Source organism: Strix aluco, chromosome 4 (assembly GCF_031877795.1).
Source record: "Strix aluco isolate bStrAlu1 chromosome 4, bStrAlu1.hap1, whole genome shotgun sequence".
NCBI lineage: Eukaryota > Metazoa > Chordata > Aves > Strigiformes > Strigidae > Strix > Strix aluco.
Genome location: NC_133934.1, coordinates 79,995,855 through 80,006,757, shown reverse-complemented (window position 1 = coordinate 80,006,757; position 10,903 = coordinate 79,995,855).

The following is a 10,903-nucleotide window of genomic DNA, read 5'->3' as shown; positions in this document are numbered from 1 at the left end:
TTTTAGAGAGGATTACATTTTTTTAGATAGTTCTAAAGATGAGAAATTTGAGATTACTATTTGCAAATTGATCTGAATAGAAGTACTTGGTATTAAGCATCTTGTTGAACTAAGTCTCAGTTCTAAAGTGTCACATCATCTTAAACATGAACTTATATCCACTATATTCTTTTGAGTATTTATATGAAAAAGTCAAATATAATGATCCATGGTGTAAGAACGTAATTAAATAATTACCTTAAAATGCATGCATCTTTTTAGGAAGTTATACCTCACTGCAATTGCTGATCAGATAACTGGGGAGTAAGTTTTGTTAAGCAGGCTAGCTGATGGGTGGTCTTAAGAATATTAATATTAAAAGATAAAATCAAAGAATAGAAGCAGATAGAGTGAAATTGGTTAACCTCCCACTCTGTTTAGAGAAGGATTCTGTTTCAGTAGAAGCTAGCTTTTTTCAGACCATGACAGCTTTTGGATATCTCAACAGGCAAATAGTTTGTGGGCACAGGTATGACAAACTTCCACAGATGTTCAGAAAAGCCTTCTGGTTCACCTGAGGTTTCATATTAAACTTATTGTGAAGACTAGTGAGGTGTGCAAGCACAAATGAATAAATATCTCAAATCTTTTTCCATAAGTCATGCAGCTGTGCTCTGGGAACCTGCAGACTGGAGCAGGACAGGCTTCTGCAGAGAAAATGGATTATTTCCAGATGAAGAGGGGTTGTACCACAAAATCTGTCTGTAAGCAGTGGAAGTTCATACAGAACTGAGTATGGAGTAATGATTAAGATAACACAGAGAAAGAAAACGTTTTTGATTAATGCCAATCATGTTTTTTCCAGATCTATCGAGCACAATTTTAGTGTATATTTTTCAAATTTAGAGGTTGTTATTCAGTATCTATATTCATATTCTTTCAGTAACAGAATTGATGTGTTTTCAGAGGTTAGAATGGTCAGCATTGAAAATCAGGTTCAAATTTGTTGTGCCAGCTTTCTTTTTTGTTCATTTTCTGTAAGATGTAACTAATTTGTTATATCTTTAGAGAATTAATTAGTCTTTTCAAAGTTATCTGAAGCCTGGGTGGAAGGTGATATAGAGATACAAATTATGAGTCTGAATATTTAATTTTAGAACATAAAAACTGACCCAGAATTTTTTTGGTAGCCAAGTACAAAGGAGAAAATAGGAGAGAGACAGGCTAGTCTTAATGGCCATACTGTTGAGTAATATTGTTTATTTCTGGTATTAACAGTAGATTTTATGTGCAGGAGGCAGTATTGACTTGCTGTTAATTTATCTGAATAAAGCATCTGTACAATAGCTGTAGTAGCTGTTGAGAGGTAATTAGTTAAATCTTAATTTCCATCTGTAGCTGAGATTTGGGTTTGTTGGCCAATGATACTGAAAACACTGTAGCCTTGAAAAGATTTTGACAGAGCTCTGTCACTCGCACTTGCAAGGGACCTGGAATTCATAGAGGTTTTTTCCATCTGGGATCAGGGACAGCAGTCACATTTTTGAGAGATGAAGACTCTCCAAGACCATCAAGAGTAAATCCCTTTCCTGACTACTAGGGCTGACTTTGTCTTGTTTGGGCACCTGCTTGAAAGGATCCCTTGGGAGATGATCCTGAAGGGTATAGGGGTCCAGGAAGGCTGGGCACTCTTCAAGAAGGAAGTGTTAATGGCTCAGGAGCAGGCGGTCACCAGGTGCTGTAAGAGAAGCCGGCGACAGAGAAGACCACCCTGGCTAAACAGGGAGCTTTGGCTGGAACTCAGGGAGAGAAGGAGAGTTTACAGCCTTTGGAAGAAGGGGCTAGCCACTCACAGTGATTACAAAGATGCTGTGAGGCTATGCAGGGTGGAAATCAGGAGGTCTAAAGCCCAGCTAGAAATTAATCTGGCTTCAGCAATCAAAGACAACAAGAAAGGTTTCTATAAGTATGTGAGCAGCAAAAGAAAGACCAGAGAGAGCCTCCATACCCTGCTAGACACAGGAGGAAACATGGTAACAAGTGATGAGGAGAAGGCTGAGGTGCTTAATGCCTTCCTTTGCCTCAGTCCTTAATAGCAAGACTAGCTGTATTGAGGGAATCCGGCCTCCTCAGCCAGAAGACAGAGACTGGGAGAATGACCCCCCCGCATTCCAGGAGGAGATAATCTTTGACCTACTGCATCACATAGACACACACAAGTCTATGGGACCGGATGGGATACACCCGAGGGTGCTGAAGGAGCTGGCTGGGGTGCTCGCCAAGCCGCTTTCCATCATTTACCAGCAGTCCTGGCTGACCGGGGAGGTCCCAACAGATTGGAAACTGGCCAATGTGACACCCATATATAAGAAGGGTCAGAAGGATGATCCGGGAAATTACAGGCCTGTCAGCTTGACTTCGGTGCCCGGGAAGCTGATGGAGCAGCTCATCCTGAGTACCATCATACAACACATGCGGGACAACCAGATGATCAGGCCCAGTCAACAAGGGTTTATGAAAGGCAGGTCCTGCTTGACAAACCTGATCTCCTTCTACCACAGGGTGAGCTGCTTATTGGATGAGGGAAAGGCTGTGGATGTTGTTTACCTTGACTTTAGTAAGGCCTTTGACACTGTTTCCCACAGCATTCTCCTGGCACAACTGGCTGCTCGAGGCTTGGATGATTGCACGCTTTGCTCGGTAAAAAACTGGCTGGATGACCGGGCCCAAAGAGTTGTGGTGAACGGAGTTAAATCCCGTTGGCGGCCGGTCACGAGTGGTGTCCCCCAGGGCTCGGTTGTGGGGCCACTCCTGTTTAACATCTTTATTGATGATCTAGACGAGGGGATCAAGTGCACCCACAGTAAGTTTGCAGACAACACCAAGTTGGGTGGGAGTGTTGATCTGCTCAAGGGTAGGGAGGCTCTGCAGAGAGATCTGGACAGGCTGGAGCAATGGGCCAAGGCCAACTGTATGAGCTTCAATAAGCCCAAATGCCGGGTGCTGCATCTGGGCCACAACAACCCCCAGCAGCGCTACAGGCTTGGGGAGGAGTGGCTGGAGAGCTGCCAGTCAGAGAGGGACCTGGGGGTGTTGATTGACAGCCGGCTGAACATGAGCCAGCAGCGTGCCCAGGTGGCCAAGAAGGCCAATGGCATCCTGACTTGTATCAGAAATAGCGTGGCCAGCAGGGACAGGGAAGGGATCTTACCCCTGTACTCGGCACCGGTGAGGCCGCACCTCAATTACTGTGTTCAGTTTTGGGCCCCTCACTACAAAAAGGACATTGAATTACTCGAACGTGTCCAAAGAAGGGCAACAAAACTGGTGCAGGGTCTGGAGCACAGGTCTGATGGGGAGCGGCTGAGGGAACTGGGGTTGTTTAGTCTGGAGAAGAGGAGGCTGAGGGGAGACCTCATCGCCCTCTACAACTGCCTGAAAGGACGGTGCAGAGAGGGGGATGAGTCTCTTGACCCAAGGAACAAGCAGCAGGACAAGAGGGAATGGCCTCAAGCTGCGCCAGGGCAGGGTTAGACTGGCTCTTAGGAAGTATTTCTTTCCAGAAGGGGTTGTTGGGCATTGGAATGGGCTGCCCAGGGCAGTGGTGGAGTCCCCATCCCTGGAGGGGTTGAAGAGTCGGGTTGACCCAGCACTGAGGGATTTGGTGGAGTTGGGAACGGTCAGTGTGAGGTTCATGGTTGGACTGGAGGATCTTCAAGGTCTTTTCCAACCTAGATGATTCTGTGATTCTGTGATACTAGCGTAAATAGTACAGTAATCTGTTGTATTCTGAGCTATTGCCTAATGCTTTATTTTTAGATAGTTGATATTAAAAACACAGTAATTTTGCTGCAGGGGAGGGATAAAGACTGTGGAAATACATACATAATACAAGAGGTAGATTTCATTCACCATAAATCAGTGAACTTTTGAGTGTAAAACCTGGCTCAGAATAAGTCTTGCATTATTTCTTGTGTGTGTAATTTGATATTTGATTAGTGTCTCAAAACCCAAATAAATCTTCATGTTTTAAAAATATTATACTTTAAATAGTAGTACCTAAGCTTTCAAATTCCTGAAGTATCATTTGATAATGGTGATTTAGAGTAAATGGAATTGTACTAAATCCCTTCTAATAGATATGAACCTGTATGAGGAATTACAAAACAACCTTGTATGCAGTTATGAACTTCATAGGCTTCTGTTATCATTTTATTGGAAATCAGGTTAATATTTGAAGCATAGCAGACTCATATTAGCTTAAAAAAATCTACAGTCTATCAAATAAAAGCTAATGAAATGGAATAAGTTGTTCCTGGTTATTGCAACTAAAGCTACAGCCAGTTTCTATAATTTTCATTCTTGTGGACAAAATTTTCAGTTTAATATTTTCCTGATGGAGAGTATGAGTATGTATCCTCGAATCTAAAGATTTGTCCTACCAGTTACTTTTATGCTGGATCCAAGTTTCTACAGAGCCTGGGATTAGTTAACTAATTCACTAATAGTTTTGGATCCACCTTTACCTGAAAGTATTGACCACATTTTTATTGTCATGCTTTGGTCTAATGCGTTTTTTAATGGATGTAGCATTAGTATAGAACAAGGCCTACAAGGTTCAGTAGTTTGATGAAGATTGTTGGCTAGGCAACAAGATAATTTAAATTTCATCCTTAGTCTTGAAATGTGATAAATCTGGCTAATGTTCCAAAAAAATGCTATGTCAAAATATGGTGAATACTGTCTCAGTTTTGGAATACTTTTTTTTCACAATTATTGCTTTCTCAAATACTTAACTAACAAGAAATATTTCTTTCTTTGCTAAATGCCTTTTCTGTAATAGAAAACACTCCGGTGAAAGACTGAGATGGTTCTGTATAAAGTGTTGTGGGCTAACTTCACGCGAGTGGTATACCTCTAGCAAAAGCAAGAACTCTTCTGCCAAATTATCTTTCAAGGCAGGAATTGGTCCAGAATGGATGTAAAGTTAACTTAGGGCAAGAATGTGATGTTAGGAACTTGCAACACTATTTTGACCATTGCCAAGTGAATTTTTATTAGGGGATATTTTATTTGATGTACATCACCCTTTTGTCTATTTCTGAATGAGTTCAAAGTAATTCTCAAGATTTAAGTTATTCTCAAGCTTAGTGGTTGAAGTGAGTCATTTAATTTTTTTTATACATTTAATTCAATCAATGTAGTTAAAGAAGAGATATATAGTTAAAATAAAGATAATCAACCAACAAATCAGTGCAGTACTTATTTGATATCATATTCAAACTCAGTTCTGATAGATAACATAGCCAATAGAGAAATTTCTAATCTAATGGCTGAATATGATTCTGAGAATCTGGTTTCTTATTAAATGCATGATTCACTTTCTGGGAGTGTTCATCAGTATTTGCTTCATTTTTTTTTCCTCTAAATCGCTCTTCAAGTAAAGTGCTAGAATATTTGCAAAAAAATGGTTGAAAGTCCTGAGCACAGATACAGTAAATCTATTAGATGTTTAAGATTTTAGGTATAATATTATTATGCAGACTAATTCCAGTGTATTCATACCTATTTACTTATGTAATTTCTCTTTTAAAGGTAGTGTTCAATGATTGGGGACGTGCATGGTAGGATAGAAACAGTTGAGAGAGGAAGGCATACATTCTAATAATTGACACAGAAGAGTCATATTTTACTAAGATTTGGATTCTGATAAGAAGGAATAGACAGGCTTATCTAAGGGCCTGGATAGCTCTGTGCAAGCTAGGTAAAGGACTCACAATTGCTGCTACTGTGACACCGTAGTGTACAAAGTGGCTTCCAGCAGTACATTGTTTGTACTGCCAATGGTCCTGACTGCTGTTCTGCTACTGGTAGTACCCAGTGCCACGTCCAGTAGTGATATCAGCAAAAAAAGTCTGTAAGATGCCTGGGTAGAGATATGTATTAAAAAGTATTTACATTTATCATATTCACAAATAGTTCACAACAATGAAATATAAGGAAGACTGTTATTGTTCTTCAGGGCTCATTATCCTATCAGTCCTTCTTTCTTTATAATCCATCATTCCATTTCACTTTGCCATTTTTCACATCCCTTATCTTTCCCCTCTCTGCTTCCAGTTCTACAGTCTCTTACTATTCTATCCTGTCCTTTTCACTTTGTCCATGGATAAGGAGCTTAGGAGGAGCTAGCAGTATTATCTTCTGAAATAAATAGATTTTAATATAATAATAACAACAACACCAACAATAGCAACAAATAGAAAGAGGAATTAAAAAGAGGAGCCTTCTCCTTATAACTTCTCCATGGTCAGAAGAAAATGCAAGGGCTAGTCTTCCTCTGCGTTCTTTCCTAGAAATTTCAGAAGACAGGACAAATGTTACCCAAACCCTATTTTTCTGAGAAGAGCTGTCTTTTGTTCCCAGGGTGGATGTAGTATAGGAACTTATGTTCATACTCAAAAGCTATCATTTGTAGCTGGATAAAATTGATCAGATGAAAAATCTGTGAAAACCAACCAGTTTTGCACTGTTGCAATAGCTGTCTTGGTTATGATTTGCAGAGAGCAAAGACATTTAATGGCCAAAAGTTGTTTCAGGATGTGGACCTCAGTGTTGCATGGACGCAAAATGCATAATCATGGAGTGTATAAAAACTTATTTTCACATTTTGTTTCCATACTTGGAAAAATGTCTGTTTCTTTTTCAACTCAGGAATGAGTTTCATTCACAAAGTCTCTTCCATTACTGTGGCAAGGATGAGTTTCAAAGTCTTGTTTTCATTCAATACTTGTTCTACATACACTGTTAATGAAAAAAAATGAAGCAATAACATTTATCAATTTATTTCAAGGTTTGAATGAATGATGTGGAAATGTTGAGCTTTACCTTATATTTGGTCTCTTGCCTTTTTTTGTGTTGAAACAGTACAACTATTCATTAAAAAAAAGGGAGAGACTAAAACTGTCACGACCAAATTAAAGGCTTGTTTTGATCAAGATACAATGCACAGGTAAATTGTAGCACTTGCTGTTCTGTCTTCTGAGCCTGCCGTTGCTTTCTCCACTAGCTGAGACTCCACTACTTAAAATGTTCCTCTTTTTCATACATAAAAATGTACCTCCAGCCCATCAAACTATTTCCTTGGGAAGTTGTGGTTCATGACAGCATGACCAAGTTAGTGTTCTAACCTGGAAATGAAAGGAAAGCAGAAGCTGAGCTGTTTGAGAAACATTGGCATGGCAAGGGATTACCCTGTCTCATTTTCCCCAAACCACATTTTTCTGAAGTTACGCTTCCAGTGTGAGTCCCCACCCAGGCAGCCCTTCTCCCAGATGAGGTAAAGGAAGCCACCATCAAGCTGAGCTGGGAGCTGTGCTAGGCTTCTCTGAGTTGGAAGCCTCTCGTCATTACATCACACCTGGCCGTATTTCAGAGATTAATGAACAGCATCTTGTCAGTTTTAATATATCACAGTGCTTTAGTTTACATTGACGATGTAATCATAAATTCCCTGAGCTGTGAACTACACCTTAAGGACTCGCATGGAGTTCTAAGAAGGCAAGAAAAAGAAATGACTATAAACTAGAGAGTATGCCAGTTTTGAGAAAAACCTGCAGATTTTCTAGGACATTAGGTTTCAAAAGAAGGATTACACACAGACTAAACAGAGTAGAAGTCATAAAAATTTAAAGACATCACAAAAATAAGATCCTTTTTAGGTATGACAGAATACTAAAGGAAATTTATACTGTATTATACCACCCAAGCAGACCCATTAATTAACGTAATGAGAAAATATGTTCCATTTCCATGGACCTAAGCGTGTCAGGAAGCATTTGACACTTTTAAAAGGGGGAGAGGTGAAAGCATGCACTTCACCACTCCTGAAATTTTCAAATTTTAGCTTATCTATTCACATTCATGTTTGGGCTGCTGAGGCATTTGAACACATACTAATCAAGAGAAGGGAAGAAAAAATTACTATAAGTGGCCAATATGTCTAAAAAAAATGTAAACACATTTTGTGCCATGTAACTCTTACAGTTACATCTTGTATCTCAAACATTGGAGAGATTATCATATCACACTAGGTAATCATGAGTGAAAAGAAGCTTTTTATTTTCAAGATATGATTCTGAAAATGATATATAATGTGAAACTTTTAAGTCCATAAGCAGATGCTATGTGTTCATTCTAACAGCTTATACTTCTAAAGCTGGCGAGTAGGACAATTTGCAGGATCAGAAAATAAAATCCAGGCTTTCAAGGTTGTTTAGACATCAATTTTTTGGTGCAAATGATTTTAAAAATCAGGTTCTAATTCCTTTTCTCAGAGTTTGAATCCATTCCTGTTATTAACATATTCCCCTGCATATTGCTTGGAAATTCTTATGGTGGTTCCTTGATAGAAGCAAACTGAAAAAATTAGTTTGATCCTTAATTTTTTTTATGATGCAAAAAACCCCTGGGACATGTTCTTTCATTTCATATCTGTGATGTAATGACCACTCGATCTTAAGAGTGGGATATTGTAGGTAACATCTTCTGCAGCATGTCATGTCATTTTTCAATTTGGATAGCACCTCTCAGATGTTTCCATCCCTGATTATTTGAAGAATTTTTGGTTGATGTGACTACCCTCTGCAGATACATTCTGTGACTTAATAAGTCGATCTGTCTGTATTCAAGTGAGGCATTGCTTTGTTGTTTTTAATAGATGTATGTTTTATACATATATAGCTGATGCTGAAGGATTTTCTAGATTACAAATAAGTACAATTTTTATGAATGCAAAATTTTAAGAGTTAAGTACACTTGTGTACATGAGTGTGCACATCTGATACAGTTCAGTTAATTCTTTGATTTTTCAGACTAAACTTCATGTTTCTTTCCCCTTGTTAGTGGCAGGATATGGGCCTGCAGGTCCCTTTTCTCTTTTGTGCTAAGTGGTTTACATGCTGTATGTGCAAAACTGTGCTGTAGCCAAAATAATATTTGAAATATTTGGTCACCATGAATCAACAGAAAGAAGGCCAAACCTCAGGCTTTTATGACCACATTAAAAAGCAGGAGGTGAGTAATAATATCTAACCTACCTGTGCGGTTGAAATGCAAAGTAGCACTTGTTTTATAATAGTAGAAAATGTAGGATAGTTGTCAAGGCAGAAAATGCAGGAGAATTTTATATTTAATTGAAATCAGTGAAAATATTTTACGCAGGCAAAATCCAGTTTATTTACTTTATCATATATTGCACTGTCATTTTAGAGGAGGGCTAATTACTACCCTGACTATGTTAATCTGGATGTTTGCAATTCAGTGAATATTCATTTGTTTAAAATCGTTTGTCTCTTATAGTTGTTGTGCAAAATTTATCAGCATTACCTATTCCTGAAGAGAAATTTACTGGGGAAAATGTGCTAATAATCCCATTTGATAATTGATAGAAAGCTCTTTCTGAGCAGGTAGCTTTCAAAATAGGCAGAGGAAGGAATCTGATTTGCATGCGTTTACCCCTTCTAAAAGGATTAACATTAATTGTTAATTAAACCCTGCTAATTTGAATGATCATTTTCTGATCTGTGGAAGTTTTTACTTAAATCAGTAATGATACTAAAGATGAGCCTTTGGCCGTGCCTGTTCTGCAGTTAATAATGACTTCAGCACATAGCATAAATTTCTGAATGAGGTGTCAGTAAGCACTTTAGGAGACTGGTTGCCATTAAAAATAGTCATGCAGAGCTTCACAGGCTTACCTGAGATATTTCTTTGCTTCCCTAGACTTTGTGATACCACTACTAGCTTGAGTAAGACTGCTGCTCATACTCGAACTGCCTTAAAGGTATCTCCCAGATCTCTGTACTACTCAGGAGGCACTAAAAGCTTCAGGAAACATGTCTTCACTTTCATTTCCTTTTTTAAGATAGAAAACTCTTCAGCACTTTCTGTTACCTGTTCAAAAGGCGCGTGAAAGGATTAATTTAATCTTGTGGGTTTTTTAATGTCTCAGTGCCATAATCTGACAAATCTTTCGTTTTGAGCTTTCTGGAGGAGTATTCATTTGTCAGGGAGTTGAAGCTTGAAACTCACAATGATAGCCACACACTCCACTGAACTTGCCTTCCTAAAACTCTGTTAAACTTAATCAGATTTTAATCTCTCTCTGGGTTGATATGCTGGCAGTGCTGAAGTCACAGGCAGATATCCTATGGACATCAACAGATCTGGATTTACTCTGTGATCTTTTTTAGCAGGTGGATTTTGAAAAACAAAAGAAATAACTTCTAGCTGTCAAGTTGTGATTTTATGTTGGGGCTGTTTTCTTAGCAGCTCATGTGATGGTTTTTTGCTTTTTCTGTTTAGTCTTCCTTGTAAATCTCTGCATGTGATATGAACTGGGGCTTTTATCATTTGTAGAATAATAATAATTTTAAAATCCCTGATTATTCTCTGTAAACAAACACTGTGTGTCTTGTCCCTAAATTCTTTTCCAAAACTTCTTGGAAATTTCAGAGGTCCTCTGCCACAGTGAGAGGTAAGGGAAGTGCACAAGAAGAGGCATTCTTAGTGCTGCCTGTTGAAAACAGACCAGTTGGAAAAGCAGAGCACAGGGGCAGAAAAGGGAGTTTGACTCACCTGAAAGGAAAAAGAACTGAGGCACTGCGTCCTGCCTCCTGCAGTGTGTATAATGAAATTGTTAAGCAGAACTAATTTAGTGAGCCTTTCCACTTTCAATTAGGCTTTCTAGGCCAGAAGATTCTGACTCCTTTCTTCTCTCTCTTCTTTCGACTCACTGATTTTTATAATTTCTGGCTGCATTGTAGCTTGGATCCAACCAGAAGTACTGCAGTCAAAGCAGTTTCTTGGGAAGTAACCAGAAGAGTTAGATCCAGCTCCTTCTGAATTGTGCTAGTGTTCTTAT